Below are 22,475 nucleotides of genomic sequence, written 5' to 3' on the forward strand. Positions count from 1 at the left end.
ATTTTAGTCTCCTTGTTTCACCTAAAATATTAAATGATTTATAGTCCTAGGTCTATGTTGTTGTTAGGTGAAGTTATGGGTCCTACAGTAGGTCTATGTTATTGTTAGGTGAGATTATAGACCATTTTGGCATACACTTAGTGGACAAAATCTCATTGTCAGGCTGATGGAAAACTAGCCAATGATCATTTTACTGGTTGAAGTCGTTTTTAAATATAAAGTAGTACATTTTCGACAATAACACAAACATTATATTAAATCAGGACATTCAAACGAGCCTTACAATTATAATCCAAAGTAGTGTCAAATGATAATAATAATAATCATAATCAACCTGGAAAGGAGGCTTTATTTGCTGTCAGCCTATGAGAACTCCCCTGAGTTTTCCCCCACGGTGGTGAAGTAGTGAATAGACACAGAGCTTAATGTGAGTTTCCTTGAGAAGCACTCCTGATCTAGTGCTGTAATATTCAGAATACATTGTGAAAACTAATCTTTGCTCACCATTTTTTAAATATATATATTTTTTTGACCCCTTTTTTCTCCCCAATTAGTACTTACAGTCTTGTCTCATCGCTGCAACTCCCGTACGGACTCAGGAGAGGCGAAGGTCGAGAGCCATGCGTCCTCTGAAACACAACCCAACCTAGCCGCGATGCTTCTTGACACAATGCCCATCCAACCCGGAAGCCAGCAGCACCAATGTGTCGGAGGAAACACCGTACACCTGGTGACCTGGTCAGCGTGCACTGCGCCCGGCCCGCCACAGGAGTCGCTAGTGCTCGATGAGACAAGGATATCCCCTGCCGGCCAAACCCTCCCCTAACCCGGACGACGGTGGGCCAATTGTGCGTCGCCCCATGGGCCTCCCGGTCGCGGCCGGCTGCAACAGAGCTTGGACTCGAACCCAGAATCTCTAATGGCACAGCTTAGGCCACTTGCTCACCATTTTGCTCCAGGCAGATATACTACATCCATAACTAGCGGTTTCTGCATTAGCAGGGAGGTGTTTCTGCAATCAAATTGTGTGCGCATCGCCCTTGTCGCAATTTTAGCAAACACAGAAAGGTGCCTATATTTGAGAACAAAAGTCGCCTGGCACACTGCTTAGGAGTTCAACACCTTTTACTTATTTCTAGTTACTACTAATGTGAAAACAAGACTAAATATGACTATTGTTGCTCACTTGACTGTCTTAAGACAATTGTCAAGTAATACTAACATTCATTACAGACGTCAATTGTTGTACAGTATCATGGCTACGCTGTTGGCATCACCTTTTTCAGTGGATTTCTGCTGTTGTGAGCCTTTAACTATCTGTCTGACTTGTTCACACAGGAGAGAGACGTGACTATCATGGATTCTCTGGGGAGCCTCAACATCATGATGCTAACGAGTCAGAGAAGAGTCTGTCCAGATTCTATCACCTCAAGAAACACCAACAGAGACCCACAGGGAAGAAATCTATCTGCTGCTCTGACTGTGGAAAACATTGCAAATCTTCATCAGAACTTAAAATACACCAGCGAACACACACAGGAGAGAAATCTCACCACTGTTTTGATTGTGGGAAGAGTTACTTAAGATTAAAAGCACTAAAAGTACACCTGAGAATTCACACTGGAGAGAAACCTTACAGCTGTGATCAATGTGGGAGGAGTTTTACTACATCTTTCTCTCTGACTCTACACCAGAGAATACACACAGGAGAGAAACCGTACAGCTGTACTCAATGTGGGAAGACTTTTACTTCATCTAGCCATCTGACTCTACACCAGAGAACACACACAGGAGAGAAACCTTATAGCTGTGATCAATGTGGGAAGAGTTTTGCTGCATCTGGCTCTCTGACTCGACACCAGAGAAGACACACAGGAGAGAAACCTTATAGCTGTCATCAATGTGGGAAGAGTTTTACTACATCTGGCTATCTTACTCTACACCAAAGAACACACACAGGAGACAAACTTTATAGCTGTGATCAATGTGGGAAGAGTTTTGCTGCATTTGGCTCTCTGACTCGACACCAGAGAAGACACACAGGAGAGAAACCTTATAGCTGTGGTCAATGTGGGAAGAGTTTTGCTGCATCCTGCTCTCTGACTCGACACCAGAGAAGACACACAGGAGAGAAACCTTATAGCTGTGGTCAATGTGGGAAGAGTTTTACTACATCTGGCTGTCTGACTCGACACCAGAGAACACACACAGGAGAGAAACCTTATAGCTGTGATCAGTGTGACAAGAGATTCTCCGGTAAAAGACATCTGATCAAACATCAGAAAATACATGAATGAGTTGTTTCATGATATCAATGATATAATGTCACAATGTAGAATGTTTTAACATTGTAGTAGGAGTATTTTAATAGTGTCACAATGTAGAACCCTAAACGTTTGCCCCCTGTTCTATTGATTTCAACATGATATGGATATTAGCCTCAGGGGGAAAATCCAGGCTCTGAAATGGAAGAGTACTATTTATGTGATTTAACAAAAAGTGACTAACAAAAAAAGAGTTGTGTTGCACTTACCATGTTGGTTATGCACTTGAATCAAAATGTATCTGGCTGTTTTCTACAAATTGTCCTCTAACCAGTGATGTACACATTATCCCCAGATTCCGTGTGGTTTTTGAGCTGTTAGTTTTAACAGGACGTGCAACCTCATCTCCCTCCTCTCGGCACAATTGATTTCAACATGATATCGATGAGTTATGACAAATAAGTGTTGTGTTCCTTTGTTTAGGGACCCCTAAATTTAAATGCATCACTCCAAAATGTAGTTGACTGTCTTCTGCAGGTTGTCCTCTAACCAGTGAGGTAAAAGATATCTCCATTTCCATGTGTTTTTTGTTTTGTTGTGTTAGTTTCAAGAGCAGGTTCAACCTGATTTCCCCCCAAATGGATATAAGATTTGTGTTTTGCGTTTAGCTAGTGCGTTGCTATGGATCTTTATTTATTTTGACTGCACGTTTTTCCGTATCGGAGATTAGTTTTGTTTGGGCTCGTTCCAAGGAGACGAGAGTTCTAGAAGCTAGTGGGATTTAGAAAGAGGAGAGTTCTAGAATCTAGTGAGTTTTAGGAAGACGAGTGTTCTAGAAGCTAGTGGGATTTAGGATTCTATAGAAAGAAAAAGTTGTAACAAATAATACTATTGTATATTATTATTTAGAAATACGTGTTTTTAATTGTTGACATCCAGTAGACACCATGTTTATATTGGTGAAGGTGAATCATTGTAGTTGATTATAATGTGAAATGGAAGTTGTTTTCTGTTGGTGGTGAGCAAACTTTTCCAACAAAAATATAGGATATATTTGTTGTCTTAAGGTGTTATAGGCTTTGGTTTTTCCATTTATGTTTTGAGGTTGGACTTTAGCACGTCTAGCTCGTTAGCACGTATAGCTCGTTAGCACGTAGGACGCATTGATTGGTGTCACCTCGTTAGTCAGTATGTGTTACACCTGTGCTGGCTTGTCCATCTCGTTAGTGGGAAGGTGTTTCACCTGAGCTGGTCCAGGTTCTATATAAGAGTGTCTGGCCCAGTGCTCCAGTTGTCTTGATACATGTGGAGAGTCAACACCTTTAGTTGCTCCACCTTTTTGGTTTGCTTCCTGTCTTTAAGTTTGGTGTGGGTTTTTCTTTTGTTTGCCTCTTCTTGGGCAGATTTAGTGGGTCTCATGGTGGGTGTCTTTTATGTCCCAGTTGTTGTTACTAGTCAACTTTCAGTGGACACCCCCATAGTGTCTTTCAGAGCCCCTCCTAAAAACATGCTTATATTTTGGGTTGGATGTTGCATCCAATTAATATTTTAATCAATGGATTTTCCTTAGAATGCTAATTCGTCTTTCAGTTGTTAATCTTATGTTTGTTGTGGTAAATATTTCAATTTTTTTTCCTGTGAAGCATCCATGTCTGAAATGTGTTGTATAAATAAAGCTTGATTTGGACATATTGCAAAAGAAATTAACCCAATGACTGACAATCAACAGTCTCTTGCAAAACCAATACGTATCTTGGTCCATCTTAGTATAAATTCAGTAAATCTCCCACTATGTTAAAACAGTGCTGGTATGTACATTTAGTATCACTTTTCAACCAACCCAGTGCATTTGTTGAAGATAAATGTTTAATTCAACAATACGTCAAAGGATTCAACTGCTGCAAACCGAAACAAACAAATGGATCAATCCCACTTTTCCAGCCTGCTGAAGGCGTGGTGGAGTGGTAAACACCACCCCCGGCTCTACCAGGGGCTTGAGGTGGTCTCCCACAGCTCTGCTTATGTCATGTTCTGTGGACTTGCTGTTCCATTTCTTGACTGCCCCTGCAACACAGAAACACATTTAGTCATATTATATATAACACTCAAAGTAATGGATATGGAGCATCTATGGCCTCAGTTACACCTGGCACCTAAATGTGACTTCTGTCATCTGATCACTCCAAGCTGCATTAGGTTCAGATCGACCAGGAAGGGCCTTTGACATAGTCTGGATCCAGTCAGGCCACTGAATATAAAGAGATGGGGTGAATGAGTGGGGAAAAGTACATTTGACACAAATCACCTTCATAATATCAAAGAACATATGTGTGTGTCTGAGGGGAAATTAACTTTCGTTCAGCCAAAAGGGGTGAGAAATTACACCAATATCAGTGGACAGTTTGCACTAATGTAAATAAACATAGATGATGGAACATATTCCCTTTTGCTGACGTGATGAACCGCTAAGGGGACATAAATATTTACCATTAAACCATGTGTGACCTCTCACCTCTCTGGCTGTAGAAGTGTTCTTCCTAACCAGTTCCTCAACAGCTCTCTGACTGAGCTCCACCCTCACTGGGTCTTCAGAGGAGAGGAAGGCTGAGGAGGGATGGAAGGATGAATGGATCAGTCAATAAAGTGTAGAGCTGCTGTCTATGCTGTCTGACAAAATCACTATTTTAGTAGTTTATTAAAGTAAATTAGGCTTTATGACTGCTGAATACCAACTATCAATCACTTAGATCATGTATTTTCAGGTAGAGATACATCCTTGGGACGTCCCTAGCCCGTTGAAGTTGACATTTAAAATGGTTAAGGTAGGGGTTAAGGTTAGGGTTTAGGGTAGAGATGTCCCAAGGATCCCAGATAGCATTGACCATCATACATTCTTCTGTATCATTTACATAGCAAGTGTAAAATAAACAGACAAGACAAGTAGGCATTATGGATTATGGTCATTGTAGTTAATTAGGACACGGTTGATTGGCTATCAGACAAGGTTCATTACACTGCTAGCTGGTAGGACTGCTTTGCTGGATTATACTATAGCTGATATCCCAATACCCATGTAAGTATAGCTTACTGACAGATCAATGAGGTTAGATCCCAATACCCATGTAGACATAGCTTACTGTCAGATCCCAATACCCATGTAAACATAGCTTACTGACAGATCAATGAGGTTGGATCCCAATACCCATGTAAACATAGCTTACTGACAGATCAATGAGGTTGGATCCCAATACCCATGTAAACATAGCTTACTGACAGATCAATGAGGTTAGATCCCAATACCCATGTAAACATAGATCAATGAGGTTAGATCCCAATACCCATGTAGACATAGCTTACTGACAGATCAATGAGGTCAGATCCCAATACCCATGTAAACATAGCTTACTGACAGATCAATGAGATCCCAATACCCATGTAAACATAGCTTACTGACAGATCAATGAGGTCAGATCCCAATACCCATGTAGACATAGCTTACTGACAGATCAATGAGGTCAGATCCCAATACCCATGTATTGTGAACAGGTTGATTATAGCGGTAGTTGTTTCGATAGTGAAGTACTTTACAGTTATTTTGACCGCGGTGGTTATTGGAGTCGTGGTTTCCTGGAAGAAACCGTTGTTGTGCATCATCTTTCAACGCTCCAATATCTGATAATGACCAAACCTGTAGAGGCTATTTGGGAATTAAACTTTTATTAACCTGAAAGCGTTGCTTCATAGTATTACCATCTGTTGTGTTGATAGAATGTGTAAAGAACCACCTCATTGGTTAATATTCACTATAGTAGAAACATCTGTTGTGTTGGTAGAATGTGTAAAGACCCACCTCATTGGTTAATATTCACTGTAGTATTACCATCTGTTGGGTTGGTAGAATGTGGAAGTAGGTTATTATTACTTATTACAAATCTGCAGATGTCTGACTATTATATTATTATTTAATGAAATAAATGTAAAAATGCACTTTTTGTCTGGAAATAAAATCAACATTTATCTGCGTTTCCCTACAGTCAACAGACGGAGATGTGCGTCTTTCAGGCGATGCTTTCAGCATGACGTATAATCTAGTGGACGGAACACTTCTTCAACAACATCTAGTCAGCCACTTCGGTAGCTTCCTAGCCGAATCATTCAAGCTGTTCAGACTGCTTCGGTGTATATTTGTCACTGTATTTTAAACATAATTCTGGTTTATAACTATTTTCTCCATTTAATGTCATATTTCCGTTTAGTCAGGTAACGGTAGCTGGCTTGATAAATTAGCCTATCACTAGGCTAGTCGCTAACTAGCTAGGTTAGCTGGCTAACATTCCCGACCATGAGCTCACTAAGCTACTCTCCTGCTAAAGAAGAGGAGGTCTGCTGGATGGAGAAAGAAGCTCTAGTGAAAGAGGAGGAGGAAGAGGGTCTATGGCTGAACGTGGTCGTGAAAGAGGAAGAGGAGGATGTCACAGTACAAAAAGAAGTTGAGGGTGAGGCTGTTACATTGATAGAAGAAAAGAAAGATTATGTTTTTTTTGGAGTGAAGGAAGGAGAGAGAACTGTCATATTGAAGGAGGAAGAAGAGGAGGAGACAGAAGATCTGAACACCAGTAAGTCCTGTCTTAAATAGTTGTTTAACTGATGCGTGGTTTTAAAACGGCATTCTACTGAAGTTCTGAGCTTAAATGCCGTTTTTTAATGTAGGAATTGATAAAGCTACACTGTAAGATGTGAATACCATCAACAAGCTGGCCAACAACAAAACTTTAACAATGGATTTGCAGCAAAATCACAACTTAGATGTCTCACAGAATGGACTAGCCCTCATTCAATACTGCAATTCCATTGTATTAAACTGGAGAACAATTCCTAAGCCAATATTAACTGCGGTCAAGTGAGCAGACAGTCGCAAAACGCGGTCAGTCCATTTGCTCTTCAGTTTCTTCCTGAAATCGCGTGCGCAAATTGACTTTACGGAATCACGTGTTTTTTCTGGTAGGGAAACTGAGTTGGATGGACTCTCATGCACAGATAGTCGAGACATGGCTACAAGTCATTCCAAGAAAACCGTTTGACGCACACTTTTAATTTTCGCGTTCTCAAAAAGGACTTTGATATCGTTGCTAGAGTGAGGCTGCAGTAGTCTAACATGGTGCTGTTTAGCAAATGTTGAATTGTTAAAGCAAGTTGTTTACAGTCATGACATACACTATCTATACAAAAGTATGTAGACACCCCTTCAAATGAGTGGATTCGGCTATTTCAGCCACACCTGTTGCCGACAGGTGTATAAAATCGAGCACACAGCCATGTAATCTCCATAGACAAACATTGGCAGTTGAATAGCCTTACTGAAGCGCTCAGTGACTTTCAATGTGGCACCGTCATAGGATGCCATCATTCCAATAAGTCAGTTTGTTGAATTTCTGCCTTGCTAGAGCTTCCCCAATCAACTGTAAGTGCTGTTATTGTGAAGTGGTAACATCTAGGAGCAACAACCGCTCAGTGGTGGGCCACACAAGCTCATAGAACGGGACCGCCATGTGCTGAAGCGCGTAACGAGTACAAATCGTCTGTCCTCGGTTTCAACACTCGCTACCGAGTTCCAAACTGCCTCTGGAAGCAACGTCATCACAATAACTGTTTGTCAGGATCTAAATGAAATGGGTTACCATGGCAGCCACATACAAGCCTAAGATCACCATGCGCAATGCCAAGCGTCAGCTGGAGTGGTGTAAACGCTACAGCATACAATGACATTCTAGACGATTCTGTGCTTCCAACTTTGTGGCAACAATTTGGGGAAGACCCTTTCCTGTTTCAGCATGACAATGCCCCTGTGCACAAAGCGAGGTCCATAAAGAAATGGTTTGTCGAGATTGGTGTAGAAGAACTTGACTGGCCTGCACAGACCCCCCGACCTCAACCCCATCGAACACCTTTGGGATGGATTGGTACGACAACTGCGAGCCAGGCCTAATCGCCCAACATCAGTGCCCGACCTCACTAATGCTCTTGTGGCTGAATGGAAGCACAGCAATGTTCCAACATTTAGTGGAAAGCCTTCCCAGAAGAGTGGAGGCTGTTATACCAGCAAAGGGGGGACCAACTCCATTTTAATGACCATGATTTTGGAATAAGTTGTTCGACAAGCAGGTGTCCACATATTTTTGGTCATGTAGTGTATCTACTGTAGTCCAAAGTTGCTCTATAGCTCTGTCACCGAAATAAATGTATTTCCTGTTGCCAAGTAATTTCCAGTTTCTATGCCTTTAGTTTTCCTTGTGGACCAATTTATGGGTGAATCCTGAAAGCTATAGATGGATTGTTCCAGAAGGTTGTGTTTTTAGGAATTCATATTGATTCTTGTAGAAACGTTCAATTTTCTTCCACATTGTTCTAGTGTTCTTAAGTATGAAGCTGTTAATGTTCTATATTTTATCCTTTGAAAATAGATACGTACAATTATTCTGTGGATGAGCGAGTGCATCTTCAATCTGTACCCATTGTTCCTCTTTAGTGCATTTAACTATACAGTACCAGTCAAAAGTTTGGACACAACTACTCATTCAAGGGTTTTTTCTTTATTTTTTACTATTTTCTACATTGTAGAATAATAGTGAAGACATCAAAACTATGAAATAACACATATGGAATCATGTAGTAACCAAAAAAAGTGTTAAACAAATCAAAATATATTTGAGGTTCTTCAAAGTAGCCATCCTTTGCCTTGATGACAGCTTTGCACACTCTTGGCATTCTCTCAACCAGCTTCAGCTGGAATGATTTTCCAACAGTCTTGAAGAAGTTCCCACATATGCTGAGCACTTGTTAGCTGCTTTTCCTTCACTCTGTGGTCCAACTCATCACAAACCATCTCAATTGGGTTGAGGTCGGGTGGTTGTGGAGGCCAGGTCAACTGATGCAGCACTCCATCACTCTCCATGGTCAAATAGCCGTTACACAGCCTGGAGGTGTGTTTTGGGTCATTGTCCTGTTGAAAAACAAATGATAGTCCCACTAAGCACAAACCAGGTGGGATGGCGTATCGCTGCAGAATGTTGTGGTAGCCATGCTGGTTAAGTGTGCCTCGAAATCTAAATAAATCACAGACAGTGTCACCAGCAAAGCACCCCCACACCATCACATCTCCTCCATGTTTCACGGTGGGAACCGCACATGCGGAGATCATCCGTTCACATACTCTGCGTCTCACAAAGACACGGCGGTTAGAATCAAAGATCTCAAATTTGGACTCATCAGACCAAAGGACAAATTTCCCTGGTCTAATGTCCATTCCTTGTGTTTCTTGGCCCAAGAAAGTCTCTTCTTATTATTGGTGTCCTTTAGTAGTGGTTTCTTTGCAGCAATACGACCATGAAGGCCTGATTCACACAGTCTCCTCTGAACAGTTGATGTTGAGATGTGTCTGGTACTTGAACTCTGTGAAGCATATATTTGGGATGTAATCTGAGGTGCAGTTAACTCTAATGAACTTATCCTCTGCAGCAGAGGTAACTCTGGGTTTTCCTTTCCTGTGGCAGTCCTCATGAGGGCCAGTTTCATAGTGCTTGATGGTTTTTGCGACTGCACTTGAAGAAACTTTCAAAGTTCTTGACATTTTACGGATTGACTGACCTTAATGTAGTGATGGACTGTCATTTCTCTTTGCTTATTTGAGCTGTTTGTGCCGTAATATGGACTTGGTCTTTCAGCAAATAGGGCTATCTTCTGTACACCAACCCTACTTTGTCACAACACAACTGATTGGCTCAAACGCATTAAGAAATATTCTACTGTTATAGTGTTCTAAAACTTTTCTAGTGTTCTAAAACTTTTGACCGGTAGTGTATATTAAAGGAGATCTAGACTGTAGATCATCAGTTATTAGGTCTGCTATCATGTTATATATATTTATATATTAAAGGAGATCTAGACTGTAGATCATCAGTTATTAGGTCTGCTATCATGTTATATATATTTATATATTAAAGGAGATCTAGACTGTAGATCATCAGTTATTAGGTCTGCTATCATGTTATATATATTTATATATTAAAGGAGATCTAGACTGTAGATCATCAGTTATTAGGTCTGCTATCATGTTATATATATTTATATATTAAAGGAGATCTAGACTGTAGATCATCAGTTATTAGGTCTGCTATCATGTTATATATATTTATATATTAAAGGAGATCTAGACTGTAGATCATCAGTTATTAGGTCTGCTATCATGTTATATATATTTATATATTAAAGGAGATCTAGACTGTAGATCATCAGTTATTAGGTCTGCTATCATGTTATATATATTTATATATTAAAGGAGATCTAGACTGTAGATCATCAGTTATTAGGTCTGCTATCATGTTATATATATTTATATATTTAAAGGAGATCTAGACTGTAGATCATCAGTTATTAGGTCTGCTATCATGTTATATATATTTATATATTAAAGGAGATCTAGACTGTAGATCATCAGTTATTAGGTCTGCTATCATGTTATATATATTAAAGGAGATCTAGACTGTAGATCATCAGTTATTAGGTCTGCTATCATGTTATATATATTTATATATTAAAGGAGATCTAGACTGTAGATCATCAGTTATTAGGTCTGCTATCATGTTATATATATTTATATATTAAAGGAGATCTAGACTGTAGATCATCAGTTATTAGGTCTGCTATCATGTTATATATATTTATATATTAAAGGAGATCTAGACTGTAGATCATCAGTTATTAGGTCTGCTATCATATTTATATATATATATATCTAAAGTTTGCACCTTTTTTCCAGATGGGGTATTGTGATGTCATTATGGGGTATTGTGATGCCAATTTTGTTGTCTTGTTTGTCCACGCACCCGCCCTGCACATCTGTCAGATTCCACTTTCCTTTCTAACAAATCCACCCTTTTAACAACAGATTGCTACAGTTTGTTTCTTTTGGTGTTGTAGCATTGAGAGTATTTTAGCTATGCTTTCCTGGATATCCTTTAGCTGTTTGTTGCTCTCATTTGCATCTCCAAGTTGTTCTTTGTCTTTTCCTCTGAGGGAATCCATGGCTTGTTGGGTTCGAGTCTCAGCGTCGCTTTACTCACAGATTGGTTCACTGTTGTATTTAACTGACCTCTCACTCTCCCCCGGTTGCTTGGAGAAAGATTCATCTATCAGTTTTAAAGGCTTCGTTTAAACTATGTTGTCTGGCTTCTACATGTAATCACAGTTTTGCTGTTCATGCGCCTCTTTACTGAACCAAGTTTATTTTTAAGGATGAAAGGTTTTAGGATGAAAATTTGTCTCAGGTTGAGGATCTGATTGTGATTTAAAAATGTAATAAAAATGTATGCACTCTACTATAAGTCGCTCTGGATAAGAGCGTGTGCTAAATGACTAAAATGTAAATGTAAAAAATGATTTAAAACCTAATAGGAAGACAGTGTTATCAGTTTTGATCTCTCTGTTAAACTAAATACCCTCTTTGTCTTTGGCAGGAGAGAGACCAAACTCAGAGGAACCAGAGGCAGAGGCGTCCAAAACAGCAAGACGACACCACTGCTCCCAGTGTGGAAAGGTTTTTTCCCGTTTAGCATCCCTGAAAAGACATAAAAGAATACATACAGGAGAGAAGCCTTACTATTGCTCCCAATGTGGAAAGAGTTTTACCTATTCACGGAACCTAAAAGGGCATGAGAGAATACACACAGGAGAGGACTTACTACTACTGCTCTCAGTGTGGAAAGTGTTTTAGTTGGTTAAAGGACCTAAAACGGCATGAGAGAACACACACTGGAGAGACCCCTTACCAATGCTCTCAGTGTGGAAAGGCTCTCTCTCGTTTAGCGTCCCTGAAGATACACAAAATAATACATACAGGAGAGAAGCCTTACCACTGCTCCCAATGTGGAAGGAGTTTTACCCAGTTAGGAAACCTGAGCATACATAAGAGAATACACTCTGGAGCGAAGCCTTACCATTGCGCCGAGTGTGGAACCGGTTTTTCTCATTTAGGTTCCTTGAAATTTCATGAAAGAATACATACGGGAGAGAAGCCTTACCACTGCTCCCACTGTGGAAAGCATTTTACCAGGTTAGGGCACCTAAAAGAACATGAGAGGACGCACACAGGAGAAAAACCTTTCCAATGTTCCCAGTGTGGAAAGAGTTTTACCCATTCACAGACCCTCAAAGGGCATGAGAGAATACACACAAGACAGGAGAGGACTTACTATTACTGCTCCCAGTGTGGAAAGAGTTTTAGTTGTTTAAAGTACCTGAAAAGGCACGAGAGAACACACACTGGAGAGACCCCTTACCACTGCTCCCAGTGTGGAAAGAGTTTTACCCAGTTTGGGAGCCTGAACAAACATAAGAGAATACACTCTGGAGAGAAGCCCTAGCGGTATACAATAAAGACTGTATACCGGGGTATTTGGAAATAGCCACCACAGGATGGTTTTTCAATACATTATAATATTTGTAGCCACTTCAGTAAATACCTGTAGTCAACTTGTGCAATACATTAGGAGATAAAGCAGATGGCGATCTTCATTTCACCTGTCACATTATTTTACATTATGAAGCTAACCGTAGTTCCCCAGAACAGTTGAACCAGTCATGTGTTTGTTTGTAAATAACAACAGAAAGCGAGAGCAGCTGAGTTCAGATGTGTATTGACGGGGGTCACGTTATATAATGAAAGTCATCAGTGTTTTTTTGGTTCAATAGCCTGATCACTTAAGTGTCACTAAAGCTTTACCTTCACAGAAAATACATTAGTGCAACACATTTGTCCAGAAAATAGCTTAATTTTCATCAGATGACAAACAGAAATTAAACGCTATTTGGCTGGCAGCCACACAGGTAAATGAGTTTACAATGAAAATCAATGTCTTTTTTTTTTTTTTTACGATGCATGGCCATCATCATATTTCTAAACTTTTTCTAATAGAAAGAATGTAGCCAGCTACCGTTCCTAATGTTTTGTTTTAAAGTGAATCTGTCATTTTAGCTGATAGTCTACAGGAGAACAGCACCAAGTAGCTCCACAATGTCTGAAGCAGAAATCACAATAACAAGCATCTTAGCTCTACAAGTACAAAACGCAGACAGATTTTTCTGACGAGTTTTACATATTTATCCTGCATGAAAAACTCATAATTATGCATAAACGCCAAGTTTAACTTGCTAGTTATCTCAGTAGGTGGCTGAATTAGTAAGGAGACGGGGCATCATATAGTGTTAAGGTGTAGGAAGCATGAGTTTTTACTCACCAGTGTAACAACACAGTGTGGTTAAAGACTTAGTAACTGAGTTGTAGTCACGATCTGGTTTCCTATAAGTACAAACAGTTATGTTTTTGTGTTATTACATATTTCTTAACTTATTTCTGGATATCTTCTAAACTACCCACAATGCACTATTTCTCTACGTCATATGGAGGATCTACTCTGTGCTACAGAGTTTGTATGCTAGCTCGGTAGCTAGCTCCAGCTTGTCAACATTAGCCACACCTCATGCGTTTCATGTACTGTGTGGTTGTGTTATCTAGTGGGAACCCATGAGTGCAAACGATTGGTTTAATATGAAGTTATACATTTGAAGTTATTTCTGTTGTAGTTTACATCATAGGCTGGACCTCCATATTACTTAACATCTGACTTTGGCATTCTTTGTAATTCTAATTGGTTTTATGTAATAACTCCAAAAATAGAACAATGAGGTGTACCTTTGCATTGGGACTTAAACATATTTTATTTGATATTTTATAAACAATACAAAACATACACACACAAACGACAACATCATACAAACATTAACTACTACTGGAACACACCTCCATCTCCATTAACTACATCATACCTGTCCACTAGAACACACCTCCATCTCCATTAACTACATCACACCTGTCCACTAGAACACACCTCCATCTCCATTAACTACATTACACCTGTCCACTAGAACACACCTCCATCTCCATTAACTACATCACACCTGTCCACTAGAACACACCTCCATCTCCATTAACTACATTACACCTGTCCACTAGAACACACCTCCATCTCCATTAACTACATCACACCTGTCCACTAGAACACACCTCCATCTCCATTAACTACATCACACCTGTCCACTAGAACACACCTCCATCTCCATTAACTACATCACACTTGCCCAGACCCACTAGAACACACCTCCATCTCCATTAACCTGTTAGGGCTAGTATTTACACCGCCGGATAAAAAACGTACCCGATTTAATCTGGTTACCACTCCTACCCAGTAACTAGAATATGCATATACTTATTAGATATGGATAGAAAACACCCTAAAGTTTCTAAAACTGTTTGAATGGTGTCTGTGAGTATAACAGAACTCAAATGGCAGGCAAAAACCTGAGAGATTCCTTTACAGGAAGTGGCCTGTCTGACCATTTATTGGCTTTCTTTGACATCTCTTTCCAAAACAAAGGATCTCTGCGGTAACGTGACACTTCCCACGGCTCCCATAGGCTCTCAGAGCCCGGGAAAAAACAGAATGTCGTCATTGCAGCCCCAGGCTGAAGCACATTATCGCCTTTGTCAAGTGGCCGATCAGAGTACAAAGGGCTTAGGCTCGTGCACTGGCCGCCCCAGTCTTTCTTTTTTTCCCTCTATTTACCGAAAGCAGATTCCCGGTCGGAATATTATCGCTTTTTTACGAGATAAATTGCATAAAAATTGATTTTAAACAGCGGTTGACATGCTTCGAAGTACGGTAATGGAATATTTAGAATTTTTTTGTCACGAAATGCGCCATGCTCGTAACCCTGATTTACCATTTCGGATAGTGTCTAGAACGCACGAACAAAACGCCGCTGTTTGGATATAACGATGGATTATTTGGGACCAAACCAACATTTGTTATTGAAGTAGAAGTCCTGGGAGTGCATTCTGACGAAGAACAGCAAAGGTAATAACATTTTTGTTATAGTAAATCTGATTTTGGTGAAGGCTAAACTTGCTGGGTGTCTAAATAGCTAGCCCGTGATGGCTGGGCTATGTACTTAGAATATTGCAAAATGTGCTTTCACCAAAAAGCTATTTTAAAATCGGACATATCGAGTACATAGAGGAGTTCTGTATCTATAATTCTTAAAATAATTGTTATGCTTTTTGTGAACGTTTATCGTGAGTAATTTAGTAAATTCACCGGATGTTTGCGGGGGGGTATGCTAGTTCTGAACGTCACATGCTAATGTAAAAAAGCTGGTTTTTGATATAAATATGAACTTGATTGAACAAAAACATGCATGTATTGTATAACATAATGTCCTAGGTGTGTCATCTGATGAAGATTATCAAAGGTTAGTGCTGCATTTAGCTGTCTTCTGGGTTTTTGTGACATTATATGCTAGCTTGAAAAATGGGTGTCTGATTATTTCTGGCTGGGTACTCTGCTGACATAATCTAATGTTTTGCTTTCGTTGTAAAGCCTTTTTGAAATCGGACAGTGTGGTTAGATGAACGAGAGTCTTGTCTTTAAATAGCTGTAAAATAGTCATATGTTTGAGAAATTGAAGTAATAGCATTTCTAAGGTATTTGAAAATCGCGCCACAGGATTCAACTGGCTGTTACGTAGGTGGGACGATTTGGTGCCACCTAGCCCACCTGCCCAGACCCACTAGAACACACCCCCATCTCCAGCGCCCGCATCAGCACCATTTTATTTCTCTCCGTCACTTTCAACTTTTAGATAATAAAGCATTTGACCTTTCTATTGAATTAACAACAGAGGATTGGTTAATTTCCAGGTTTTAATTAAGTATAATATTTAAGATGACTGATGAGAAAAGTATCGTCCAACTCTGGGGGTATCTCACTGCACCCTCAAATGCCATGTCTTGAAATATGCAGACAGACGGATTAAAAGTAAGTTTACATTATAATCCTGTACTTCTGACAGCCAACGTTCTAACTCCACCCATAACTTTATGACCTCATAACATTCCCAGAAGGATTATTAAGTCATTGTTAGTTTTACACTGAAGACATGACTCTGCCGTTGTGCTGTAGAATTAGGGGATTTTGTCTCTGGTATAATAAGGGACTATCATCTGTCCCAACATCACAGGCCACAGACTTTGATACAGTTAAAGACTTCCAAAAGTGTTTTAATGGGGTTTCTCCCTGTGCACCTGCCAATGTAAATCCATTGAACGAGACAAGTTACCAGACAGGACATATTGCTAATGCTCTTCCCATTGATAACCTGAATGTCAATTATCTTGTGGCGGTAGTCGTGACGACAGCCTATTCGATGACGTCGTCCATCGGGATTCTCCAAAAAAGAAGACGCTCTGGATTGATCACTGGAGTCAGATGTGAAGGAGGAGGTTGAACATCAGGAGTCAGATGTGAAGGAGGAGGTTGATCATCAGGAGTCAGATGTGAAGGAGGAGGTTGATCATCAGGAGTCAGATGTGAAGGAGGAGGTTGATCATCAGGAGTCAGATGTGAAGGAGGAGGTTGATCATCAGGAGTCAGATGTGAAGGAGGAGGTTGATCATCAGGAGTCAGATGTGAAGGAGGAGGTTGATCATCAGGAGTCAGATGTGAAGGAGGAGGTTGATCATCAGGAGTCAGATGTGAAGGAGGAGGTTGATCATCAGGAGTCTGATGTGAAGGAGGAGGTTGATCATCAGGAGTCAGATGTGAAGGAGGAGGTTGATCATCAGGAGTCAGATGTGAAGGAGGAGGTTGATCATCAGGAGTCAGATGTGAAGGAGGAGGTTGATCATCAGTGAACCTCTAGTATTGTGGCTGGGCTGGCATTTACACTTCCAGCTTGGTCATATATTTTGATACATTGAATGTTGATATTGTGAACCTATGTTATATATTTGTACCTCCTGTTTCAGGAAGTGATGTCACTAAGTACTGCCCCTATATATACAGTGCATTTGGAAAGTTTTCAGACCCCTTCACTTTTTCCACATTTTGCTCCGTTATTCGAAAATTCATTAAATCAATAGTTTACCCTCAATCTACACACAATAGCCCATAATGACATCACAATACCCCCAGAATAACATCACAATACCCCATAATGACAAAGCAAAAACAGGTTTTTATAAATGTTTCAAATGTAACAAAAACAACAACTGAAATATCACATTTACATACAGTACCAGTCAAGTGTTTGGACACACCAACTCATTCAAGGGTTTTTATTTTTACTATTTTCTACATTGTAGAATAATAATGAAGACATCAAAACTATGAAATAACACATATGGAATCATGTAGTAAGCAAAAAAGGGTTAAACAAATCAAAATGTATTTTATATTTGAGATATTTTAAAGCAGTCACCCTTTGCCTTGATGACAGCTTTGCACACTCTTGGCATTCTCTCAACCAGCTTCATGAGGTAGTCACCTGGAATTAATTTCAATTAAATGTTAATTTGTGGAATTAATTTCAATTAAATGTTAATTTGTGGAATTTCTTTCCTTCTTAATGCATTTGAGCCAATCAGTTGTGTTGGGACAAGGTATGGGTTGCTCTCATGAGGATTGCCACAGGAAAGGAAGACCCAGAGTTACCTCTGCTGCAGAAGATACGTTCATTAGAGTTAACTGCACCTCAGATTGCAGTCCAAATAAATGCTTCATAGAGTTCAAGTAACAGACACATCTCAACATCAACTGTTCAGAGACTGCATGAATAAGGCCTTCATGGTTGAATTGCTGCATAGAAAAACACTGTTTACAAAAGCTTTGTTATTAAAGAACAAGAAAGCCAGCACACTGTTTACAAAAAAAAAAATCCTTCAAAAACAAGGACATTTCTAAGTGACCCCAAACTTTTGAACGGTAGTTTACATCTACATGATGTATTGTTACACCCTGTAGGAGCAGTATAGACCAAGCCTGTTCATTATATACATCTACATGATGTATTGTTACACCATGTAGGAGCAGTATATACCTAGTCTGTTCATTATATACATCTACATGATGTATTGTTACACCATGTAGGAGCAGTATAGACCTAGTCTGTTCATTATATACATCTACATGATGTATTGTTACACCATGTAGGAGCAGTATAGACCTAGTCTGTTCATTATATACATCTACATGATGTATTGTTACACCCTGTAGGAGCAGTATAGACCTAGTCTGTTCATTATATACATCTACATGATGTATTGTTACACCATGTAGGAGCAGTATAGACCTAGTCTGTTCATTATATACATCTACATGATGTATTGTTACACCATGTAGGAGCAGTATAGACCTAGTCTGTTCATTATATACATCTACATGATGTATTGTTACACCATGTAGGAGCAGTATAGACCTAGTCTGTTCATTATATACAGTGGGGCAAAAAAGTATTTAGTCAGCCACCAATTGTGCAAGTTCTCCCACTTAAAAAGATGAGAGGCCTGTAATTTTCATCATAGGTACACGTCAACTATGACAGACAAAATGAGAAAAAAAATCCAGAAAATCACATTGTAGGATTTTTAATGAATTTATTTGCAAATTATGGTGGAAAATAAGTATTTGATAAATAATAAAAGTTTATCTCAATACTTTGTTATATACCCTTTGTTGGCAATGACACAGGTCAAACGTTTTCTGTAAGTCTTCACAAGGTTTTCACACACTGTTGCTGGTATTTTGGCCCATTCCTCCATGCAGATCTCCTCTAGAGCAGTGATGTTTTGGGGCTGTCGCTGGGCAACACGGACTTTCAACTCCCTCCAAAGATTTTCTATGGGGTTGAGATTTGGAGACTGGCTAGGACAATCCTGACCTTGAAATGCTTCTTACGAAGCCACTCCTTCGTTGCCCGGGCGGTGTGTTTGGGATCATTGTCATGCTGAAAGACCCAGCCACGTTTCATCTTCAATGCCCTTGCTGATGGAAGGAGGTTTTCACTCAATCTCACGATACATGGCCCCATTCATTCTTTCCTTTACACGGATCAGTCGTCCTGGTCCCTTTGCAGAAAAACAGCCCCAAAGCATGTTTCCACCCCCATGCTTCACAGTAGGTATGGTGTTCTTTGGATGCAACTCAGCATTCTTTGTCCTCCAAACACGACGAGTTGAGTTTTTACCAAAAAGTTCTATTTTGGTTTCATCTGACCATATGACATTCTCCCAATCCTCTTCTGGATCATCCAAATGCTCTCTAGCAAACTTCAGACGGGCCTGGACATGTACTGGCTTAAGCAGGGGGACACGTCTGGCACTGCAGGTTTTGAGTCCCTGGCGGCGTAGTGTGTTACTGATGGTAGGCTTTGTTACTTTGGTCCCAGCTCTATGCAGGTCATTCACTAGGTCCCCTCATGTGCTTCTGGGATTTTTGCTCACCGTTCTTGTGATCATTTTGACCCCACGGGGTGAGATCTTGCGTGGAGCCCCAGATCGAGGGAGATTATCAGTGGTCTTGTATGTCTTCCATTTCCTAATAATTGCTCCCACAGTTGATTTCTTCAAACCAAGCTGCTTACCTATTGCAGATTCAGTCTTCCCAGCCTGGTGCAGGTCTACAATTTTGTTTCTGGTGTCCTTTGAAAGCTCTTTGGTCTTGGCCATAGTGGAGTTTGGAGTGTGACTGTTTGAGGTTGTGGGCAGGTGTCTTTTATACTGATAACAAGTTCAAACAGGTGCCATTAATACAGGTAACGTGTGGAGGACAGAGGAGCCTCTTAAAGAAGAAGTTACAGGTCTGTGAGAGCCAGAAATCTTGCTTGTTTGTAGGTGACCAAATACTTATTTTCCACCATAATTTGCAAATATATTCATAAAAAATCCTACAATGTGATTTTCTTTCTCATTTTGTCTGTCATAGTTGACGTGTACCTATGATGAAAATTACAGGCCTCTCATCTTTTTAAGTGGGAGAACTTGCACAATTGGTGGCTGACTAAATACTTTTTTGCCCCACTGTACATCTACATGATGTATTGTTACACCATGTAGCAGCAGTATGGAGGTCAGTGGGGGACAAAAATTGTTGACACCCTTGATAAAGATGAGATAAACGACTCTATTAACCTCTATGGGCTAGGTGGGACGCCTACGTAACAGCCACTGCCAGCCTGTGGCGCGATTTTCAAAACCTTAAAAATCCTATTACTTCAATTTCTCAAACATATGACTATTTTACAGCCATTTAAAGACAAGACTCGTTAATCTAACCACACTGTCCGATTTCAAAAAGGCTTTACAACGAAAGCAAAACATTAGATTATGTCAGCAGAGTACCAAGCCAGAAATAATCAGACACACATTTTTTCAAGCCAGCATATAATGTCACCAAAACCCAGAAGACAGCTAAATGCAGCACTCACCTTTGATGATCTTCATCAGATGACAACCCTAGGACATTATGTTATACAATACATGCATGTTTTGTTCAATCAAGTTCATATTTATATCAAAAACCAGCTTTTTACATTAGCATGTGACGTTCAGAACTAGCATACCCCCGCAAACTTCCGGGGAATTCGCTAACATTTTACTAAATTACTCACGATAAACGTTCACAAAAAGCATAACAATTATTTTAAGAATTATAGATACAGACCTCCTCTATGCACTCGATATGTCCGATTTTAAAATAGCTTTTTGGTGAAAGCACATTTTGCAATATTCTAAGTACATAGCCCAGGCATCACGGGCTAGCTATTTAGACACCCGGCAAGTTTAGCACTCACCATAATCATATTTACTATTATAAAAGTTTGATTACCTTTTGTTGTGTTCGTCAGAATGCACACCCAGGACTGCTACTTCAATAACAAATGTTGGTTTGGTCCAAAATAATCCATTGTTATATCCGAATAGCGGCGTTTTGTTCGTGCGTTCCAGACACTATCCGAAATAGTAAAGAAGTGTCGCGCGCATGGCGCAATTCGTGACAATAAAATTCTAAATATTCCATTACCGTACTTCGAAGCATGTCAACCGCTGTTTAAAATCCATTTTTACGACATTTTTCTCGTAGAAAAGCGATAATATTCCGACAGGGAATCTCCTTTTCGGCAAACAGAGGAAAAAATCCCAAAGGCGGGGGCGGTCGGGGTCACGCGCATAAGCCCAGTGTCCCTTGATCGGCCACTTGAGAAAGGCGATAATGTGTTTCAGCCTGGGGCTGGAATGACGACATTCTGTTTTTTCCCGGGCTCTGAGCGCCTATGGACGACGTGGGAAGTGTCACGTTAGAGCAGAGATCCTTAGTAAATGATAGAGATGGAAAAGAAGTTCAAGAAATGGTCAGACAGGCCACTTCCTGTAAAGGAATCTCTCAGGTTTTGACCTGCCATTTGAGTTCTGTTATACTCAGACACCATTCAAACAGTTTTAGAACATTTAGGGTGTTTTCTATCCATATGTAATAAGTATATGCATATTCTAGTTACTGGGTAGGAGTGGTAACCAGATTAAATCGGGTATGTTTTTTATCCAGCCGTGTCAATACTGCCCGCTAGCCCTAACTGGTTAAATAAATAATTAAATACTGAGCTATATTGTATGTAAAAAATAAAGAAATTATATTATTTTATAGTAATACAATTGCTCAGAGAAAGAGATTTAGTTTAACATGTAATTCTCAAAAGGCAGGGGTCTGAATTATTGCCTCCCATGTTTTCAATACTCCAGCACCCTCCCCTTGGGAGGATAACGACACTGAAATGTTTAATGAGATTAGAGAACACATTGGGTGGGATCTTAGACCCTTCCTCCGTACAGAATCTCTACAGGTCCTTGATTTATTTAGTCTGTTCTTATGGACTGCCCTGTTCAATTCAAACCACAGGTTTTCAATGGAGTTCAAGTCCGAAGACTGAGATGGCCATTGAAAATGTTGATTTTGTGCCCAATTAACCATTTCTTGGTGGATGTTGATGTGTCTTGCTGGAAGATCCACTTATGGCCAAGTTTCAGCCTCCTAGCAGAGAGGTAACCAGGTTTTGGGCTAAAATATCCTGGTAGTGGGTAAAGTTTATTTATTTTATACAGTAATTTTTGCTCATCTTTATCAAGGGTATCAATAACTAGGTGCTTATTTTGATATCTAGTTATTTGACTGAATTAGAAATACAGATGTGGAGTAGATGTAGAGTTTGTTTTAAATTCTCATAAAAAATCTGAACTAATCAAACAACACTTGTTGCTCTTTGTAAGTG

At 39.8% G+C, this 22,475-nt stretch overlaps 1 pseudogene; it reads left to right on the forward strand.

The window, feature by feature from the left end:
• The first annotated feature begins 11,555 nt into the window (after nt 1–11,555).
• Nucleotides 11,556–14,017, forward strand: LOC123738878 (zinc finger protein 239-like; annotated as a pseudogene).
• Nucleotides 14,018–22,475: the final 8,458 nt, after the last annotated feature.

This window comes from Salmo salar, chromosome ssa02, assembly GCF_905237065.1.
Source record: "Salmo salar chromosome ssa02, Ssal_v3.1, whole genome shotgun sequence".
In the NCBI taxonomy this organism is placed as follows: Eukaryota; Metazoa; Chordata; class Actinopteri; order Salmoniformes; family Salmonidae; genus Salmo; species Salmo salar.